This window comes from Thermobia domestica, chromosome 15, assembly GCF_964235325.1.
Source record: "Thermobia domestica chromosome 15, izTheDome1.hap1.1, whole genome shotgun sequence".
NCBI lineage: Eukaryota > Metazoa > Arthropoda > Insecta > Zygentoma > Lepismatidae > Thermobia > Thermobia domestica.
In genome coordinates this window covers 16,302,573-16,326,058 of record NC_137468.1, presented here as the reverse complement: position 1 = coordinate 16,326,058, position 23,486 = coordinate 16,302,573, and the positions used below count along the sequence as shown (strand labels likewise).

At 37.2% G+C, this 23,486-nt stretch overlaps 1 protein-coding gene across 1 annotated transcript in view; it reads right to left on the bottom strand.

Annotated features, from left to right (window-relative positions):
- Tango9 (transport and golgi organization 9) overlaps positions 1-21,617 on the bottom strand; it is a 78,529-nt gene extending 56,912 nt beyond the window's left edge. The window contains exon 1 of the mRNA XM_081741353.1: positions 21,596-21,617. The gene's annotated coding sequence lies outside the window, so the exon portion shown is untranslated. The remainder of the gene's footprint in view (positions 1-21,595) is intronic.
- Between the last annotated feature and the right edge of the window lie 1,869 nt (positions 21,618-23,486).

The window sequence follows — 23,486 nt, the reverse complement described above, 5'->3', positions numbered from 1 at the left end:
TAAAAATAATAAAAGGTAACATATATGCCATACTGAAATTTGTGGGGGTCATTGATGGGAAGAGTATGAGAATATAGTGTAATATGATGCTGGAGAGGAGGATAAACGAGGTGTGTTCTCACCAAAGAAACCGAACTTTTGCTGTAACACTTGGGATGGTACGTAGGTCTCTTGTCGCATTGTCCTGAATCTCCTCTATGATTTGGAAACGACGTCCTTTCAAAGGGATTTTAAGGTTGGGGAACAAGAAAACGTCTCCTGGGGCTACGCCCGGAGAATAGGGTGGATAGGGCACAACGCGAGTCTGATGTTTTGCAAGATAACTGCGAAGAAGGAGCGAAGCGTGAATATGCGCATTGGCACGGTGCACCATCCAAGTCTGCTTTTCTCACATTCCTCAACCGCGCTAGAATGTCCTGGTTCAACTGTTTGTTTATCATCTGACCACGTGATACAAATTCATGATAGACAATGCCTTCTCAATCATAAAACCAACCAACATCACTATGATCTTTGACAGGGTCATACGTGCACTCACCCTGCATGAATTGTAAAGCAATTTAAAATGTCTCTGTAAATGTTTTACCAAGTTTATAGCAAACTTTTACACACACACACACACACACACATACACACGTTGTTCTTCAAGCTTTTATTGACACTGTAGCATTGTTCTTTTATTGTCACTGTAGCTTTGTTCTTTTATTGTCACTGTAGCTTTGTTCTTTCATTGTCACTGTAGCCCTATTCTTTTATTGTTACTGTAGCTTTGTTCTTTTATTGTCACTGTAGCTTTGTTCTTTTATTGTCACTGTAGCTTTGTTCTTTTATTGTCACTGTAGCTTTGTTCTTTTATTGTCACTGTAGCTTTGTTCTTTTATTGTCACTGTAGCTTTGTTCTTTTATTGTCACTGTATCGTTAATCTGGAAACAGCTTGTACGCGTACTCACTTCAGCGACGAGCTCGGCGACTAACGATCATAGCGAAACGAAGGAAATGGCATTTTGCTGTCTAAACCTGCCGTTAGGTGCGCTCACTATCCACAGCACGCGTCCTCTTTTGGTTGGCGCGCTATTTTAGAAGTTCAGTTTCTTTTTGAACATACCTTGTATATATTTCGAGGAAACGTCGTGAGTAGTATCAAGATGTATAGTATCGAAAAATAATGGATTGTTGGAACTCATTTGGTAATGTATGTCGTGCGTAAAGACTATAGGTGTTGAAGCATAGTAGGGAAAAATATACGATGGTATAGTAGAGACGTAGGGTAAGGCAGGTGCATACGAAATGCGAGGAGGATAGCGTGCTATTCGATAGTCTCTAGGTGTTGATAGAACGAAGCCGGCCAGCAGTATTTTGGCAGATAATATATCAGCAATCATTCATTTCTCCTCGCTTTACCAGAACAGAAAAAAGTAACATTGAAGATAAAGTGGAAAGACAAGAAAGAGTGTCTTACGAAAGAATTTAAGAAATATTGAAGTTTATATTTGTGACCGTGTGTATATGTGTGTGTTTGTAAAATGTGTTATGAATTTTCAATTGCTATATATGTCTGGTTGTTCATTATATGCAAACGCCAACGCTGTTTCCTTTCTTGGGAAGCCCTGCTATAGTTTCAGGGGTTCCTTTTATCTGAGATCGAAATTGTAAAATAAAATTTTTGTCAGGGCAAGCTTTGTTTCGCAAGGAGCACACCTCTAGGGTTTCTCTGCTCCCACTGCGATCTGTTCTTTCTTTCCCACTCTCTCACTCTGTGTGGCTTGTGTTTTCTGCGTCTGTGTTTCCATAGCAACTAAAATGCTGTGAAGCCCAAGGAAAAGACACAAGACTTTTTCTCCATGTATACGATGCACCAGTGAGAAGTCAAATGGAACATTATCTCTCTGTCTATCTCAATGTAGACTATTATGCGTACAGTGCATAATAATAACTATTTGTCATTTTTCGTTGTCTCTAGTGTTCGAAAAAAAAAAAACATTTTAAAAGAGGACAATCAGTTGTTCAGAGAAAAACTCAGTAATAAAGCGTCTACTCTCAGTGGGAAGGGTCCCGAGAGAACCTAGGATAGGAAGAAACAGGGACGGCTTTAGGATTTTAATTTCGGGTAGGCCCTTTTCCTCGCTTGCGGATACATATACACGTTTCATTGATTAATGACAGTAGGAAATTACTTTTACAGTACTGGTTGCTATTTGTTAAATAACTATGTACTACTAATATAAATAGTGGAAAATATACTTACTCTTTATTGTATCTTTTAGCGTTTATATATTTTTGAAAATTTTAAGGTAGGCCCGAGCTACCCGCTGAAACCGCCACTGAAAAAAAAAAAAAAAAAAAAAAACAAGAGGGTCTATGATGCTGTCCATCAATAAAATACTAAGCCTGGAATCTAACTTGAAGCTCGTCGATGCAAAGGTTTGCGCTTTACAATTACTGCATCACCTTGTCCAGTGCGCGAATTGAATACTTTTTCTCAGGGAGAGTGAATTTCAAACATACTTGGTGTGTTCAAAAATAAACCGAACTTTTGCTATAACATCTTGATTGCTCACTGTATAACATTGTAAAGCATTGTTCCAACAAAATAGCCCCCTCTACTGGCAATACACCGTTCCCAACGTTTCTTTCTTTTCTTTCTTTTTTCTTTTTTTTCTTTTTTCTTTTTTTTTTAGAAAGCCTCCTGAAACGTACTTTCTGAAATGGTGAGCAGGTCTCTTATCATATTGTAATAAATCTCCTCTAAGGTTTACTTTCAAAGTGATTTTAAGTTTGGGAAACATGAAGAAGTCTGCTGGGGCTAGGCCCAGAGAATCAGGTGGATGGGGGGACAATGAAAGTCTGGTGTTTTGCACAATTCAGGCCTCTTACTGCGCACAACATCCCTCAAGCGCTCTAAAGTGTCCTGGTAAAACTGTTTGTTTACCATCTGACCACGCGATACGAATTCATGATCGACAATGCTTTCCAATCAAAAAACAAACCAATATCATCTTGACCTTTGACCCACTCATGCATGCTTTCTTAGACGAGGAGACCCTGAATGAATTGAAAAGCAATTGAGATGTCTCTGTAAATGTTTTGCCAAGTTTGTAGCAAAACACACACATACATCCGTTATTATTCAAACTCTTTCGTTGTCAGTGTATTATTAATAAGACGAACAGCTTGTGCACATGTTCATTTCAGCGGCTGTAGCTCGGCGACTAACAGCCATAGCGATACGACGTAAATGACAGTTTGTTGTCTAAACTTGCCGCTAGGAGCGCTCAGTAGTCGCAGTGCGCACCCTCTGCCGGTTGGCGCGCTATTTCAAATGTTCGGTTTCCTTTTGGTCACACACCTTGTATATGCTAACGCTCTCGTCTTTGGTGCAAGAGGCCCCGGATTTGATTCCCAGTGAGGACATTGTCGAAAAAGTGTTAAAAACTTTTTCAGGCTAGACATCATGAGTAAGGCTTTTTTGGGGTTTCCTCATTCACATCAGGTAAAAGTAAAATCCAAGATGATACCTAACGTATAGATCCCAGGCAGCTTCCTTCCTTCCCTTTCCCCTGAGGGACGTCATACCTCATATGTGACGGGGTGATATGGTCATAGGTATGGGAAGTTCAGAAATGTAATTCCTAATACTAATCCTTTAGATTGAAGATTCAGAGACCCGTTCCTAAACAGCAATATGCAAAAACACTAAACTAAATACTAAAAATCTTAATTCACAACGTTGTTAGTGTTTAAGGAAGAAGGAAAGAAATGTCCAAAAATTAAACATGTTTGTATCGATCGATAGATGTGATTGAGCTTAACTTAATATGGGTGATATGAAATATTAATGCGTAGTTCTTTGAGAAAATCGAAAAAAAAAGTTATTTTTGTAAACCTGAAAGTTGATGCTGCACGGTAATCAAGTCATCTATGAAAATAAAGGTGACAGTAAAGTATTTCGTCATTGTGTCATTGTGTTTTTTCATTGCGACGCTACCAAAATGGCAGTATATATATATATATATATATATATATATATATATAGTGAGGTTAATGAGTTATGGCCAAAAAATTATTATTATAGTGATCGCAAGCAGTCGTGAAGCCAGACATACATTTACCAATTTCAGTACCCAGCAGAACTACGCGAAGGTGTGTCCCATTCGTCAACCCTACCCATGAAATTTTGCCATTGTCACCTCTTTCGCTATACGGAGAACATCTCCTGAGCATACAGCGTTGTCATGTTGCCGCAAAATTTCGTTTTGTTTATTTTTATTGTTGTCGTTGTTTTATATTTTTGCTATTGTTATTGTTACTGTTTAATTCGAATAATTTTTAGTGTTCGTGTTATTGTTCTTTAAGTGTAGTTCTTATATCTCTCGTTCGTCATGTCTTCTAACAAGGAACGGACATGAACGTGTCATCCGAACATCCGAATCAAACCTATCCCATTCGTTAAACATAACAAAGATATGTTCATGCACAAAAAATTAGGTGCTATGAAAATAGATATGAGGAGAAAGCGAAGCGTGTATCTGTATACAAGCTTTTCCCTCATATCTATTCCGTTTATCAATACAAAACTTGGTACACATTTTTTCTTTTAAATTAGGGATGGGTACGAGCGAGTTCCAGCGAGTTCGAGCGAGTTTTCTTTGAAACTCGACTCGACTTGAAATAGACATCTCTGAGCTCGACTCGAAAAATTTCCTCCAACTCGACTCGAATTCTGTCGAGTCGAGTCAAAAGGAGCCAATTCGAGCTAAACTCTGTGTGTTGTTCCAAGTACTCTCTACAAGTATCCTACATAGACAATATAATTATCAATGATACTACTACAATTTATTATTATTATTATTATTATTATTATTATTATTATTATTATTATTATTATTATTATTATTATTATTATTATTATTATTATTATTATTATTACACCGAGTAGAGTCATGAACGGTAGGCGATTTGTATCTATACTAAAAGCTAGTTGACTGTCGATCTCGGTCGTCGAAAAGTCTTCAGAATTCAAGGACATCGGTCACGAGGTTCTAGGTTTGAATTTCGGAGGAGCAAGTAATCGGACTCGAGCCAAAAATTTTAAAAGTTTAGGGTGTCGGCGACACATGTTCAAAACTGCTCGGCTCGGGTTTAGAAATGTTAACGGCTCGAGCGGCTCCGCTTATAGGTCATTCGTTATCGAACCGAACCGAGAAGTGAGCCAAGTTCACAGCTTATCAACCGAGCTGGCTCGAAGCGATGGCTCACCCGAACCAAACCGAACCGAGTTGATTGCTCACCCCAAACGAGCAAGTTCGAGCCATCGGCTCAGTTGAGTTGAGTCGAACGGAGTCGATGGACTCGTTTCAATGGAGCTGGCTCGAGCTGATGGCTCACACGAGCCGAGTCGGTGGCTCATCCCAACAGAGCTTGGTCGAGACATCTATTCAATTGAACCGAGTCGATAGCTTGTTCCAACCGATCCGATGACTCATCTCAACCGAGCTGACTCGAGCAGTTCGCTCAGTTAAACCGAGCCGAGCCGGTTGACATCTCTAACCGGGTTGGGCTTCTGCTTGGTCTCAAAAATTCGACCTTGCAAGTCTCAGCGTTCATGTTAAGAATTACAGTATATAATTACATTGGTGCTCACGGCATTTGAAGCTGTCTCGTTATAAAAAATCTATTGTCGTCTCGTTATCGAGACGAGACGAGATACACTAAAATACCGCACAAGATGCACTGAAAGTACGAGACGAGGTGCACTCCTGTCGTGAGCAACACTCCTGTCGTGAGCAAAAGTATTCAACATTACTGCTTACATTTCTCATAGCTTTCGCTTTCCAGTCTAATCAGGCCATGATTTCAAAACGAGTTAAAACAAGCTGAACGAGCGAGCCATTTATCAAACTCGACCTCAAAATAGTGACTCGACTCGGAACTCGACTCGAGAAAATTACCTTTGACTCGACTCGTAATTTGAGTCGAATTCGAGTCGAGTCTCGAGTCGAGTCGAGTTTTAGCTCGACTCGTGTCCATTCGTATTTTATATTCCCTATAGTATTTTTCGAGATATATTTAGGTTGTGTGTTTTTACCCGGGGCCACTCCAGAGGGGTCCAAAGTTGATGTGAGGGATTTCTGGAGGGAATTTTACCGACATTCTCCCAATTTTCCCTGTTTAGATACATTATGAGCCCCAATATATAGCACCTCTGGAAAGCTTGTTTAATTCTGAAGAGAATGAATTATAAACTATAACTTTTCAATGAACAGCGTTGATGCAATAGCTATTTCATTGCGAGTCTACGATTTTCTTTGTACTAACAGGGTTAATGGGCCCCAGGGTCTTACTCCGTTGTCCATGGGATCTAATTTGTTTTGTGCAGGAACATATCTTTGTTATTTTTATCGAATGGATTAGGTTTGATTCGGATATCCGGATGACACGTTCATGTCCGTTCCTTGTAAGTTTAGCAACATTGTTGGTTCACTTCGGCTGTTTCACGTTTTCTTAAGTGCACGTTCGAAAGGCAGCTCCACGAATCGTATCGAATTCTTCCGATGCATTACGCGTGACGCAAACCAGTTTTATGGTTAATGTAGAGCCTGGGATTTAATAGTCGTCGCGGTCACCATAATAACTCGTTTAACTATAATATCCCCCCCAAGGACGCCCATCAAGGGGGGCAAGGGGGGCGCTCGTCCCCACCTAAAGGAAATTGTACTTCAGAACATCGAAAACCCAATAGAATTTTTACATTACTTACAGCAAAATTTGAAACTATATTTGAAACGTCGCTTATACTTGCCCCCCCCCCTTGGAAACCACAACATGGGCGCCCTTGTCCCCCCAAAAATGGGGCATCTATCAAGCAATTGACAGATCATATAGAGGCGGAGAAAATTAAATGCTTCAGAGTAAATTTTGATGCGTAATTTTTGAAATAATTATGAAAAACGAACTTCTCAACGGGTAACGGCGACTTACGTCCATCCGTTAGTCTGTGAGTTTACCTTTTAAATGAAAATGAATCTTTCATTTCTGTTTATTGCAATCGATAGCTAGTCATTGCCATGACTGAGTTCATTAACGGAGTTAATCCGTTAACATATCAACGGATAACGATGACTTACGTCAATTCGTTAGTGTATGAGTTCACCTTTTAAGTGAAAGTGAATCTTTCATTTCTGTTTATTGCAACCGATAGCTAGTCATTACCTTGACTGAGTTCATTAACGGAGTTAATCCGTTAACATCTCAACGGGTAACGGTGACTTACGTCAATTCGTTAGTGTATGAGTTCACCTTTTAAGTGAAAGTGAATCTTTCATTTCTGTTTATTGCAACCGATAGCTAGTCATTACCTTGACTGAGTTCATTAACGGAGTTAATCCATTAACATCTCAACGGGCAATGGCGACTTACGTGCATCCGTTAGTCTGTGAGTTTACCTTTTAAGTGAAAGTGAATCTTTCATTTCTGTTTATTGCAATCGATAGCTAGTCATTGCCATGACTGAGTTCATTAACGGAGTTAATCCGTTAACATCTCAACGGGCAACGGCGACTTACGTGCATCCGTTAGTCTGTGAGTTTACCTTTTAAGTGAAAGTGAATCTTTCGTTTCTGTTTATTGCAATCGATAGCTAGTCATTACCTTGACTGAGTTCATTAACAGAGTTAATCCGTTAACATCTCAACGGGCAACGGCAACTTACGTTCATCCGTTAGTCTATGAGTTCACCTTTTAAGTGAAAGTGAATCTTTCATTTCTGTTTATTGCAATCGATAGCTAGTCATTGCCATGACTGAGTTCATTAACGGAGTTAATCCGTTAACATATCAACGGATAACGGTGACTTACGTCAATTCGTTTGTGTATGAGTTCACCTTTTAAGTGAAAGTAAATCTTTTATTTCTGTTTATTGCAATCGATAGCTAGTCATTACCTTGACTGAGTTCATTAACGGAGTTAATCCGTTAACATCTCAACGGGCAATGGCGACTTACGTGCATCCGTTAGTCTGTGAGTTTACCTTTTAAGTGAAAGTGAATCTTTCATTTCTGTTGATTGCAATCGATAGCTAGTCATTGCCATGACTGAGTTCATTAACGGAGTTAATCCGTTAACATCTCAACGGGCAACGGCGACTTACGTGCATCCGTTAGTCTGTGAGTTTACCTTTTAAGTGAAAGTGAATCTTTCGTTTCTGTTTATTGCAATCGATAGCTAGTCATTACCTTGACTGAGTTCATTAACAGAGTTAATCCGTTAACATCTCAACGGGCAACGGCAACTTACGTTCATTCGTTAGTCTATGAGTTCACCTTTTAAGTGAAAGTGAATATTTCATTTCTGTTTAATGTAATCGATAGTTAGAGTGATTATTTTGACTGAGTTTGTTAATCGAGCCAATTCGTTGACATCTTAACGGATAACGGCGACTTACATCCGTAAGTATTTTTTTAAATCAGTTTTCTCGCTCTAGGTAGCTAAAGGGATCATTTCGCCCAAAGTAGTACGTTAACATTTTCAAGGGTAACGGTGATTTTAACGGTGGATATTCATATCCCATTTTCAACTATTGAAACGAAGGTACTAGATGTATTATATACATCACCGTTAGATGTCAGTGAACTTTCTCCAACGGTTGACATCATCATCATCATCATCTTCATCATAGGTATTCTGCCATTATTGGTAGGCCACTTGCTGCAACTGAGAAGCTTCCATGCTCCACGGTCTTCGGCTAACCTCTTCGTCTTCACGTACGATTTTTTCTCTTTTAATATCGTTGTAGTCTTCTTTGCTCCCTCCCTCTCTTTCCTTCCACCATACCCCCTAGCACGTCCCTCATGATACAGTTCCTTCTTAGCCAATGTCCCAACCAGTTCCTCTTCCTCTTCTTAATAATATCTAAAATTGTTCTTTTCTCTCCCATCGTTCCTGACGCCCTCTCATTCGTTTTCCACTCAACGCTGCTAATTCTCTCCATTCTTCTCCACACCCACATTTGGAAAGCTTCCACTTGTTTTTCATCATTGTTATGTCCATGTTTTTGCCCCATACATTACAATATTCCACTCGAAACATTAATGTGTTTTTTTCTCAATTCTTTATTCAAGGCCCCACAAAATAGTAGGTCTACATATCTATTTTCTTTCCCCTGAAAGCTTCTTTCGCTATTTCTATCCATGCTTTTACTTCATGATCACACTTCATATCATCACTAATAATACAACCCAAGTTTGACATCTACCGGACGAAACTGAAACTTCTAGTGTGTGTGTGATCGGTTTTACTCTCTACCAAAGTTTCTTCTTCTTTTTCTTTCTTCTTCTTCTTCTTCTTCTTCTTCTTATTATTATTATTATTATTATTATTATTATTATTATTATTATTATTATTATTATTATTATTATTATTATTATTATTATTATTATTATTATTATTATTATTATTATTATTATTATTGTTGTTGTTGTCGTTGCGTTGCAAGTGGATTCAAACTTTTCAGTTAGAACAGTTACCAACTTTAATTGCTACAGGAACGTGGTCCGAGTCATTCAAAAGGAAGAAAAAAAGAAAGAAAAAGAAAAAATCGATTTCACGATCTATCGACAGTCTCGGCTTGTCAGTGATTGACCATTGTTTAGTCACGAAGTATTGAGCACATCATTTGACTAATAGAACTGTCTACCATCCATGAACAACTGATACAATTAATCTTGGTGACAACATTATAGACTCGTAAATGAATTGTAGGAAGTGTCAAATGAGTCAGAGTGTTTTCTAAAACAGACATTCATCCAACGGGTTTTCCCTCTTTTTGTTATCTCTAGTGTCTTGAGAACTGAGATGGAAAAAAAAAAGTTCGGAGAGACTTCTTAATTAAAGAAATACTGGGGGAATGTTGCACTATTTTCTATCTGAACATATCTTCAGATGACTACATATATTTTTTTTCTATTAGAGGAAAGTGGGAAATGGCACGCATCCTGAATGACAGCAGCAAAGCATTGTTGGTTGCCTATGAAAAAGGATATGTAGTTTTTTTACTGCAAAAGGCTCATTAACCTTCAGTTTCGCGTGATTCCTTTTACTGAATCTACCATAGTTTATTATTATTTCCTCCATATTAAAGACATTCTATTGTCATTTGTAGCGATTTGAGTGTTAATCTAATCGTGAGAACCAGGGGCGGATCCAGGACGGACTTCTGGGGAGCGATGGGTAGGGATGCGCACGAGACAAGATTTATGGCTGTCTCGACTCGAAAATATGCTGTAAAAGTGATGTCTCGACTCGAAATATATATATATTTCTATTGGAAGAGCCGTGTCTCGACTCGAATTTTGTCAGGAAAATCCTGTCTCGACTCGTCTCGTGCGCATCCCTAGCGATGGGTTGTAGTACTGCTACTTACAGCTACTTTTAAGAGCTCCAAACTCTGGGATGGGTTTTATTTATATATAAAAAAAGAAAAAATCCTCTTCTGGGGGGAAGGGCGATTGCCCCCTGGATCCGCACCTGGTGAGAACCTAACCGAAGCTTGAAGGAAAGGTATAAACGATTGCTTGAGGCACCAGCTCATAATTGTATTATGTATACGGGAGATTCTGGTGAGATCATCGATCGTGATTCATACATTTAAGGTTTTTTTTTTTTCAGAGAGAGAGAGAGAGAGAGAGGTATTCTCTCGTACACCGCGTCACAAGAACTTTTAACTGGCCGGAAGGGAGTTAAAAATCTAAATTTGTTGCAAAGTAGGAAAACTATAATCGAACTTATGCATCCTCTTGAAATTAACGAATAATGGGGGAGACAAAATACCGGCATCTGATATTTGGATCTAAATATGAAGGGAGAGGAACATATTATATAAAGAGGAACAGTAAAAGAAAAGAAGCAAACATGTATTCTAATTAGCTAACTAACTCTATGGCCTATGGAACCCGGAGGTTCAACGCTGTATTAACGAAACTTCCCCACTGAATCTATCCTTAGTCAACTGGATCCATTTTCTACTTTGTATTTCTGCTAGATCCATCATAATATTGTCCTCCGATCTGGGCCTAGATCGTCATAATGATCGTTTTCCGATTGCCGATTGGACTTACAATTAAAACTTCTATTCTGGATACATGACCTCACCTGGCCACCTGAGCCTCCTAGACTTGATGACCCTAATAATGTTTGGTAAACGATATAAATTATACAGTTCCTCATTATGAAGTTTGCGCCGTTCCCCATTCCCGTTCCTGTTGGGTCCGAATATTCGTCTCAGGATTTTGTTCTCAAATTCTTTCAGTCCACGTTTTGCCCTCAGAATAAGCGACAATGTTTAGCAACCATACAGGACACAGGCATGATTATCGTTTTATATATATTAAGCTTCAAATTCCTCGACAGAATTCGAGCATGTATTCTACAAAATATAATATAAAGGAAATTATTATTGTTATTGATTTGATTTGATTTTAACATTTCCTTTTAGAAAGTATGACGATAAAGGAAATTATTGTTGTTATTGATTTGATTTAATTTTAACATTTCCTTTTAGAAAGTATGACGATAAAGGAAATTATTATTGTTATTGATTTGATTTGATTTTAACATTTCCTTTTAGAAAGTATGACGATAAAGGAAATTATTATTGTTATTGATTTGATTTGATTTTAACATTTCCTTTTAGAAAGTTGTTATTGATTTGATTTGATTTTAACATTTCCTTTTAGAAAGTATGACAATAAAGGAAATTATTATTGTTATTGATTTGATTTGATTTTAACATTTCCTTTTAGAAAGTATGACGATAAAGGAAATTATTATTGTTATTGATTTGATTTGATTTTATCATTTCCTTTTAGAAAGTTGTTATTGATTTGATTTGATTTTAACATTTCCTTTTAGAAAGTTGTTATTGATTTGATTTGATTTTAACATTTCCTTTTAGAAAGTATGACAATAAAGGAAATTATTATTGTTATTGATTTGATTTGATTTTAACATTTCCTTTTAGAAAGTATGACGATAAAGGAAATTATTATTGTTATTGATTTGATTTTAACATTTCCTTTTAGAAAGTATGACGATAAAGGAAATTATTATTGTTATTGATTTGATTTTAACATTTCCTTTTAGAAAGTATGACGATAAAGGAAATTATTATTGATTTGATTTGATTTTAACATTTCCTTTTAGAAAGTAAGACGATAAAGGAAATTATTATTGTTATTGATTTGATTTGATTTTTAACATTTCCTTTTAGAAAGTATGACGATTCAAACTCATATCTTGGACTAGTGATGGAGTGAGTCTTTTGAGTCAGATTCTTCGCTGAGACTCTGTGATCCAGAAGCAGCTAAAATATCAGCTCTGCAGCATTGAAACAGAATTTCCTGCTGGATTAATCATGTTCACGAATCGAGCTCGAATATTCATTTGTTTGATTTCTAGTGTGACATTTCTTAATCAATGTAGCATGTCTTGAATTTTTCAAATATAATTTCATGTTTATTCGTCTTCCCCTACTGAAAAGTAATGCAATGTTTTCTTTTGAAAGTAGACTGTAGAAAAGGATTTAACAGCATACTGTTAGGTCTCACAAGGGAACATCTTATATTGATAGTAGCGTTGCCCAATCAAACAATGTGCAATCGATAGAGGAATGAAGAAAAGTGAGAAATCCAAAGTTTTTCGGGTCAACACCCAAAAACACAGGAGATACAGAGGAAAGAATAATTTAGAATCATGTGAAGATAACAGTGCAAAAGATACACTCACACAGAAAGAACTTCAAAATGATTAAAATAATCAAAATGACATTTACACAACACTATAGTAAGCAAACATTGTACCCACAGACATGCTCAATAACATCATATGTAATGCGGTGTTGCCAACTGAGCACAAAATGAAGTTTTGTTAAATGGCACGGAACGCATATTATAACATGCAGAAAATCTAATTTTGATTACAACCATACCTGTAAAGTTATGATATACTGTGTTGCCAACGTTTGAAGGTAGGCCTATGTGAATTCCTATATGAATATCAGATGTAGAAGAGAACATGCAGTACACGATTCAAACTAGTTAAAACCAAAATATGAGACCACAAACAATAATATAATCAGTGAAGCACGAAAATAAGGGACGAAGCACAGTGTCGAAGAAGGTTTGTCCAAGTGGAAAATCAGAATAGTATCAAACACAACACACAAAACTGATATGATGCATGCTCTTGGATTGACAATTATTAGCAGGTTCACGTTTCTGATGCACGTTATATTGTACCACCTCAGACATTATTGGTAGTCAAATTTTCAGTATTGCTGTTGATAAAGCGCTCCGCAGTGTGTTGGTAATGTATGTACTCTTCTACATTCGAGATTCATGTAGGAATTCATATAGGCCTATCTTCAAATGTTGGCAACACTGTACATCATGACTTCACGAGTATGGTTCTACTCATAATTAGATTTTCTACATGTTATAATTTGTGTTCCGTGCTATTTAACGAAATTTCATTTTGTGCTCAGTTGGCAACACTGCATTACATATGATGTTATTGAGCATGTCTGTGGGTACAATGTTTGCTTACTGTACTGTTGTGTAAATGTCATTTTGATTACTTTAATCATTTTGAAGTTCTTCCTATGTCAGTGTATCTTTTGCATTGCTATCTTCACATGATTCTAGATTCTTCTTTCCTCTGTATCTCCTGTGTTTTTGGGTGTCGGTCCGTAAAACTTTGGATTTCTCACTCTTCTTCATTCCTCTATCGATTGTACCCTTGTTTGATTGGGCAATGTTAATCAATATAAGATGTTCCCTTGTCAGTGGGATCTTCTCTATCTTAAAGGCCAAGTTCTACAGGTTAGTTCGCTTAACTTTGATGATCACTCATAAGAAAAACACGTAGCTTAAATTTTCTGTGATTCTGAAGCCTTTGTATTTTGTTAAAGCTTGTAGTTATATTTCAGTGCAATGCTTTAATAATGCAAGGGCGCACAAATTAGAAAGAAAATCCTAGATTTAGTGAAAAGGCACATAGAGAGAAGAAGATTGTGTTTATTGCAGTTATACTAGCAGTCTCACACACTTTCCCTATGTGAATGACATTTTGCCGTCACCGGGTGATTGATCTGTCTGGGTCACTGCCTCTAGTGTGTCACGGGATCTGACTAAATCCTGGTCACGTGTTACAAAGACCATGACCCGTTTCATCATTATTTTTGTGACATATTCCCCCATCAAATATTTCTAGCTACTTCTATGGCCACATTGCAATCTGAAACTTAAAGTATGGATCAATCTGACTCCAATGCGAAATTATATGCGAAGATAAATCGAAGGAAATCAAACAGGGCCCATAGTTTGAATCTGAGAGGTCTTGCCCTAATCTCTTACTTTCAAAGGCGAACCTAGCAATTGCTTATACAAACACAATTCGTAATCAAACTTCCATGAATTTATCATACTTCCGTTTTAAGAAAGAAAAAAAAAAAAAACAGACATTATTAAAAATATATACTAGAAGTTTTGCAGGAAGAAGAACTGGCTGTCAAACTGATAATTACTTTTCTGCGGCGTCAAATTACAATGAAACCTTTCAAATTCCACCACTGCCAAAAACAACAAAAGCGCAATCATTAACTAGTATTTCTGAGTTTTTCCTGTTTTTTTCTTTTTTCGTTAGATGTACGTAGAACTGGGAACTGAAAAGTTTTCCGTGTTGTTTTCCAAGCTAAGTGAAGTACCAGTCGGGAGAACTTCACTATTTGTTTTTTTTTTAAACAGAGGAAAAAGAAGCAGTAAAGAGGCCAATATTAATTTTCTTCATTCATTTAGGAATCACAATTGGGAAGCTAGCTTCTCAAACAATTTTACCGACAATTTGTTGGTGAATATCTTCTAATTACACCGTGTATTAAGTAAAGCCGTACAAATGAAATGTAATTCTGATTGCAATTTATATTTGTTTTTTTTAAATTTTAATTTTAAAATTTTGTTCTTTGCTCTCTTTTCTAAATATTACATTTCTTGGTGTTCTGCTCTCATGTGATGCATGATAAACCACGAATTATTATTTAATTGTAATGATTAGAAAATGAATGCTATCCAGTGTAAAAGATTTGTAAAATAAAACTAATTTGGTATTGTTTTACTGGATTTACGGTGGCAATAGGTCGATCGTGAATCTGTAAAGATTTATTATTTTCTAAGATTGTTATTCACACAACAAAACAAAAGTACTCCAAGAAGGCCATTCAGTACCGGTGTTCCCAAAATTCTGCGTACAGCAATGCAACGAAAAACAATGCAAAGTCATTATAACTGCTATGTAAATTATCACAAACTAAATCGCAAATTTTGCGTAGTGTTGTCTCAGACGAATGTGGAATGTGACCATCTAAGGACTTTGCCAACCTCAGAGAACAAAATTATCGACTTTCGTGTTTAAATTTGTCGTATATTACCAAAAAGAATTATCGTATACAAGGGCGCCCATGTTGTGGTTTCCAAGGGGGGAGGGCAAGTATAAGCGACGTTTCAAATATAGTTTCAAATTTTGCTGTAACTAATATAAAAATTCTATTGGGTTTTCAATATTCCCAAGTACAATTTCCTTTTAGGGGGGCAGCGCCCCACCTTGCCCCCTGATGGGCGTCCTTGATCGTATATTGGTTATTCACGTGATAATTGTAGAAATATTTATAATATTCCTAATAATAACAATAATACAGGGTGTCTCAAAAATCCCCTAACAGAGGATAACTCTTATTATCAGAGTTACAACAAAATATAAGAGGGGAAACCGTCTATAAATATGATATTTTCAATCTAAGATTTAAAAAAAAATCGTACTAGCCGTTTGGGCTGTACACTCTTTATGCGCCCATTGCTAAATGAAAATGCAACGTTACAATTTGCCTGGACCCACAACATAAATGAATGAAGTTACTGTCTTTTGCGCTAACATGTCGATGGGCAGCACCCATCTCAAAAAGTAACTTCATTCACTTATGTTGTGGGTCCAGGTAAATGACAACATTGTATTTTCATTTAACAATGGACGCATAAAGAGTGTACAGCCCAAATGGCTAGTGCGATTTAAAATACGTATTCCTTCACTTTAGATTGAAAACATCATATTTGGAGGTGGTTTTCTCTCTTAAGTTTTGTTGTAACTCTGATAATAACAGAGTTACCATATGTCAGGGGACTTATGAGACACCCTGTATATAATAAACTTATCTAGTAATCTTCACTTTCGAACTCCAAATCGGCGTCACTGTCCTCATCATTAAAAAAAAATCCTTATTAATACTGCTCAGAACGATGTCGTTTTACTTGCGATAATCTTATGTGCGACAGGAACTGTTAAGTGTCCCATAAGCGACCGATTCAATCTGTTAACTGGCCTATGATCACCGATTCGTTCATATTAAGATAATGGAAAAAGATAAGGTTCCCTCTTCTTTAACGTGTTTCACGTTGTTAGTGTGATTCAGAACCTAACAAAATGTACTATGAAAATTTTACGTTCCCAGAGGTCTCATTTCTTCCAGCCGTTTCACAATTACAAGGAATACACACTCTTAAGGAATACAAGGATTACAAGGAATACACACACACCACTATTTAACATTAAATTTTTGATGCTCGAAATATTTGTATAAGTTTATCATTTGTAAAATAAACATTACGTAAAAGGTCTATTCAAACTGATATCAATTTTTTCTGACATTTGTATATTACGTGCATCTTTCTCAATTCGCATTACTCACATCACCCCAGAAAACGAACAAATTTTAAAGTTCTGGATTGAACTTATCTTACAATAATAAACAAATACACGAAGAACAAATTCACTATTATTGACGATGCGGAGGGGGAGAAGGTTTTGTGGACGAGGAAGGAATGTGTGCTGGTGCAGAGGCGTCTCAAATGGTGGGCAACTGCCCAGGGCCTCGCAAAGACCAAGGAGCCTAAAACGATTTGGCACTCACTTTTGTCGATGCAACACTAGAAACAATTATGAATTCGGATTTATTTACAGAAAAGAGTACATAAGGCTTCAAACTAACTTTTCATCTATTCGTAGATATTAGGTCACTAGCGGCAGGCGACAGGCGGCGAGTTTGTTATATGATTTGAATAATGAATGTGTATAAGCCTTTCTTTCCTTTAGTACTCTATCAATAACACCGTTGAGATTAATTGATTTCGATAAATTTTGTTGTAATTAGCAATTTTAATAAAAACGGGGCAGGGAGGACTCAACCTTTCTCGCTTAAGGCCTCACCGGAATTTCCTATTGATGCTGTGCGAGTGGGATGGTCAAGGTCAAAACTGGATAGTGAACGTGTAAGTATAACTGAAAGGCTAAATATGAAACAGAGAAACAAAAGAAGAGGGAAACTATCCTCAACGAGAATTCCTTCGGTGCGGTCTCAAGTTCGATTCCCGTTGGGGGCACGGGGTAGATAAAGTGTAAAAAGCTGTTTGAGGCCAGCCATCCTGAATGAGATTTTCCTGGGTTTTTCTCATTCGTACCAGGCAAATGCCGGGGTGTACCTGGTATATAGATCCCAGGCCGCTTCCTTCCTTGCCCAATTCTTTCCTTCTTCCCTTTCGTGTGATCGCCGAGGGACGTCGTCCCTCATACGTGACGCGTTAACATGACCATAGATGCCGACACCCAGAAATTTAACTTCTAAATCCCCGTAGAAAACTCCTTCGGAAGGGGATTTGGAGGGGAGGAGAGGGGAGCACAGTGCTGTGACACTTGAAATGCGTTGATCTGCACACTTCAACAAACTTTTCTTATTATTTATGCAATTTCTCCTTTCTTACTCCGATTATTCAAAGCATTTAAATATTCTCGAAGGGTGCAACCGCCCCTCCCTTTAATCCGTCCGTGGCATCATTCTGTCCTTTACGTTTTGCTTTTACACTGCTAATTCAAAATGCTCACCAGAACAAGTTTTCTTCTTGTGACTGTACGGGGTGGAAGAAACAAACAAACCGTGAAAGAAAGAAAGAAAGAAGTTGTTTTGGGCTCTTGCAGTCCAGGGCCAGATCATTCTAACCACTGAGAAGTGAGAATCACATGATTTTTCTGGTAAGATCGTCCTTTTAAAAGCCGCTAACAAGCAAACAGATGGTCAGCAATCCACCCTATCTCCTATACAGCATCGTAAATTGGAGACCGTAATTGGATTCAATGAGTATTCCGTGTTTCTATTAAAATTTCAAGTCACTACCTGCAATACTTCGTTAGAAATTACCATATTAAAATTTACCTGTTATCAAATGGACGGTTAGAAACCTAAGCAAAGAGGTATAAGATCCCCTTAAGCGTTAATAATATTGTTGTTTTTATTATGTATGTATGTATGTACGTCCCCTCATAACTCTGGAAGATTTGAAGCAATTTCAACCAAACATGGTGCGCACTTGACTCACAATCTGTATCCAATAAATAAATAAATAAATAAATAAATAAATAAATAAAATAAAATAAAATAAAATAAAATAAAATAAAATAAAAATAAAACACGACTAGTACCCTCTCGCAGGGACGAAAATAATTTTAAGCCTGATTGACATGCAACCAAACTTACACCCAAGAGATTGTGGTTGCATATTTGTAAGGCACAATTGAAAGTAACGTTGTGTGTTGTTTCTGAGGGAAAGCAGCTAACCCAATTTGAAATCATTTTTGGAAAATGGTTAGCCTACCATGAGCTAAGACTCACCATGTTACTTTGATTAAAGGGAGTATCATAAGGAAGTAGGGGATTTAAAATTTATACCAAATATAGAGCATCTCAAACATTTTGCATAAGCCTATACTGAAGAACATTTCAGCTAATTGTTATGCAAATATATAAGTAAAACATGCTTGTGCACTATACTCATCGGTTAAGCATTGAAAATGTCGTCGTCAACGTCGGTGAATGTAAAATCTTAAAAGCTTTGCCACAAGGTGTCGCCTCTGTCGTTTACTCAGAATGTTTCCGTCGAGTACGGAGGAACAAAAGCTTTATGTTACTCATTCATACCACCTGCTTTTCACTTTTTCAGAGTAACTTTGAAATATTTGAGTTTTACGTACCACGATTATGCCGGTTAGGCTAAAGAAGACGTTAATGGTGAGAAATGAATGAAATGGTGTAATGAAGAAAGTGGAAGGAAACGCCAGAACTCCGAGGAAACTCAAGCAGACGGTGTTTGTCCACCACAAAGTTCACTTGGTGCGAGCTGGAATCGCACCAGGGACCTCATGCATCTGACGTGAACGCTCTACCACTGAGCCACCGCAGTCTCAACTTAATTTTGAGTTGATCCCGTTCCTCCATTGGCATCGTCTCTGCATTGTATAAATTGAAAAATCTGTTATATGAAACCATAAAATTGTATTTTTCCTTCCAATTATAGCTTTTATTTTAGTTCATTTACAGTTTAGCACCTAATTTTAAAATGCAGACCATGTTTTTCTTATTCATGAGGAGCATATACAATTATATTTAAAATATTTAGAGAGGGGACCACTGTGACTCATCGGTAGAGCGATTACCTCTGGTGCATCGGGTCCCTGGTTCGATCCCCTACCAAGTAAGTTTGAGGTGGACAACAACGTGTCCGTGGGTTTTCTCGGAGTTACTCTCGTTTCCTTCCACAATCTTATTCCAATAATTCTTCCATCATTACTTACATGCCTTAATCATTGTCTCCCTTAGGCCAAAGGGCATAATCATGGGACGTCAAACTGAAATATTTCGTTTCATTTCATTTTAAAATATTTAGAATATACAAATCGAAGACGTTAAGACGTTCCCCTATTTAGGAAGTCTAATATCCTCGGACGGAAGAAGTGAAAAAGACGTAAATTCCAGAATAACGCAGGCTAAACAAGCATTTAGTAGAAAAAGAGGACTACTAACATCAAGAAATGTGTCGCTGGACGTTTGTAAACGATTTATTAAGACACTGGTATGGAGCGTGGCGCTGTCCGGTTCAGAGACCTGGACATTGAGAAAAGCTGAAATATCCAAGCTGGAAGCTTTTGAAATGTGATGTTGGCGCAGAATGCTGTGCATATCATGGACCGAAAGGAAAAGAAATGAAGACGTACTAAAGGAAGCTGATGAAGGACGACAGATCATGAAGATAATAGGAAAAAAGAAGAAACAGCATGTTTGGACATCTTATTCGACACTCCGATTGGATCACTGTGCTGATAGAGTGAAAGACAGAAGGAAAACCAGGAAGAGGAAGATCAAGGATAGAATATCTAGTTGCAATTACGAAGAAGAGGCCTTATCAAACTATAATACAGCTCTCCCAAGCGAGAGAAAATTTTTAAAATTTCCATGTTGCCCACCAACCTATGGTTGAGGTGAACAAGAAGAAGAATACATATTATGTTTACACACTATTGTGTATTCGCTATCTTTTCTCTGACTCTGCGATTCTTTTTTAGTTTGTCCTAAGAATGTCCGAAATCCTGTAGTTTATCTCACGTAGTTCGGGTCCCTGTTGAGCAATAGATCCACGTCTCATAATAGCCTCGCTGCTGAAAGGTACACGAAACTCAAATGCAACCAACCAAGATGAACCCTCACGGTATAGGTTGTACCCCAATAGGTACCCGAAGAAAAGTTTCTAGGGGGGCATCTCCATGGTTTCTATATTACGTCTGGTATTTAACATACGTGGTTTGCTATATTACGTATACATTTTCGTGAACCTGAGGGGGCCTGGACCCCACCTGCTCCTCCTTCGGGCGCTCATGTACCCCACCACACTATCTTGGTTGCAACAAAGTTTGATTATAGGACCATTTCCGTACATGTAGAAAGGAATACTAAACTCAAATTATTCAACAAATCAGTAATTTAATATTCTAGATCTAAATAAGACTATTTTCTTTAAACAGTACATTGAAAATTTATTTGTTTTCTTACAAAATAGACTTAACCATTAGTGAACACTAACAGAAATAATAATAATAATAATAATAATAATAATAATAATAATAATAATAATAATAATAATAATAATAATAATAATATAATAATAATAATAATAATAATAATAATAATAATAATAATAATAATAATAATAATAATCTATATATATAAAAGAGAAGGTACAAATCCTTTTCCGCTCATCACGCTAATACGGCTGAACCAATTTCTTTCATTTTTGGGGGGTTATTAGGATTTGGACCCTAGATGGTTTTTATCATATCACTTTAATTTTCAATTACCAGTGTCTTGAGATAATTGACCATTCAGGTGTCCACAAATCCTTTGTTAGTTCATCATAGGTAAAAATAAACGTATTTATATGCAACCCACATGACCGTGTCACTCGGCGGGTTAACATAAATGACAGGCGTTATAATGGTTTTTATCATATCACTTGAAAGCGAAAAAGTAAAAATTATCTAAGTAACAAAGTTTATTGCGTTCCGGGGTGACCGCAGCGAAGCGGGGTGAACGCTGCTAGTAATAATAATAATAATAGAAGAGTGGAAAGAAAAGAAATGCTGTAACAATAGGACTGGCAAAACAACAATACTTACAATATTCATACGGAGACTGGAAGCCTTAGATGTTGAGCGACGAGCTTGGAAGCCTTACAACTTCTCTCTCTCTCTCTTTCTTTTCTCCCCGTCTCTCTCTCTCTCTCTCTCTCTCTCTCTGTGAGCGAATGTCAGGGCCGAGAGAGAGAGAGAGTCCGATCTGTTCTTTCCATCTACGAAATGCCTCTACACATGAGTACGTTATTGTCTCTTTTGTTATCAACTTTCCAAAAGAAATTTGTTTGTCTAGTGTACTGTATAAAAAAAGATAAGGGGAAGCTATGTTCTCTTTCTTTTCTTTATTTTTTCCCGCACTTAACATTTACGACACAGAAAAAAAAAGGTGATAAGAATGTGGTCTTGGATACAAAAGACAACCAAAAAATATAAATAATTTTATTGCTGGATGGTTCGCATCTTAAGATAATTATACAATATTAGCGTTACCACGTTGTTAACGTTTAACAAGAGGTCTCTCGTGGCTAAGCGGTTATCGTACGCGCCTTTGGCGTGGGAGACCCGAGTTCGATTCCCGACAGAAGTTCATGTAGTTCGGATTCCACGTTAGGCTGTAGGCCCACGTCTCATACAGTCTCACTACTGACTGGGAGGCTAAACTAAAAATCAATTCAACGTTTAACAAAAAACAAATCAAAGATGAGAAATAAACAAATTCATAGATCTCATTGGTAATAATATGGGTTAATATAAATCTTGATGTGTAGTATACCAGAAAATCGATAAAAACTGGCATGCCTATTGTCAAAGAGGTCCTTGTCAATGAGAAGAAAATGGTAGGTCCCATTTTCCTGTAATTATTCGTCAATGGTATGTCTAATCGAGGACATGCGACCCTTAACGACACCGAGCGCGCGCTCTTGAATCATCATGTCAAAGGAGCTGTTCCAAAAGTGCCGAACTTTCCCGTTTGCGCCTCGCGCATACAATTTGGTGTGGGAAGAGGTCGTAATCTAAGAGCTTCACATATAAATAATGGTGGCCATAGCTCAGCGGAAACATGGCCAAAAGTGGATCAACAATACAATGAAAATGCCCATAAGGCGCGCATGCTTTTGACATAGTTTGGTTATATCGCCCAAAAGAGGTGGCGCGCTCCGTTGATGTGTTTAGGGAAATAGGACTACACATTGAGCTCTACAAGCACTCTGAATTTCATTGCACTCGAGCCTGCGGAACAGGGAAACCAATCGGGTCAAATTCAGGGGACGTACCACCTCCGATATTCAGACTGGCTTGATATTGAGGCAAACCTCTCGGAAGAGAATATTGTATCATATAATAAGTGAATTATCACTTAATAGTGCATAAAGTTTTTTTATTAACATAGAACAAAATGGACAATTAAAATAATATTTTTCAGTGCGAATAGTCAAAGCATCCAAAAATAAGAATAACCTGAGGCCAAGGTTGTGTAAACTAAAAAATAAACTTTCCCATAACAAGCTATAGCGTAACACCTAGCTGACCTCGATATGTGCATCTGTGATCTCACAATTGTTTGCAAGAAAAGTTAAAAACAAAATATCTGGCGATGTTTTAGTGGACAAATACACGGATTTTCCAAAACTGAACGGAAAAACAAAAATAACCTTTATATTTGTATACATAACAATAATATTTATTAGGAAACTATTTTTTGACTGGTCTAAGATTGAAAAATATAGTGCCAACTAGTTGTGACAAACAAGAACATTTACGAGTATAAAAAGAAACAGATTTTATAAACCAAGCATACATTCTTTTGCAATTATTCATTTTGAATCCACCATTTCGGATTCACTTCGTTCCGTTCAGAGCTTCAACATGAAGTCTCTGAGTAGCTGTCGTCAGGACATTAAGTATAAACTCAGAAAGAAAGTATAACTAAAGT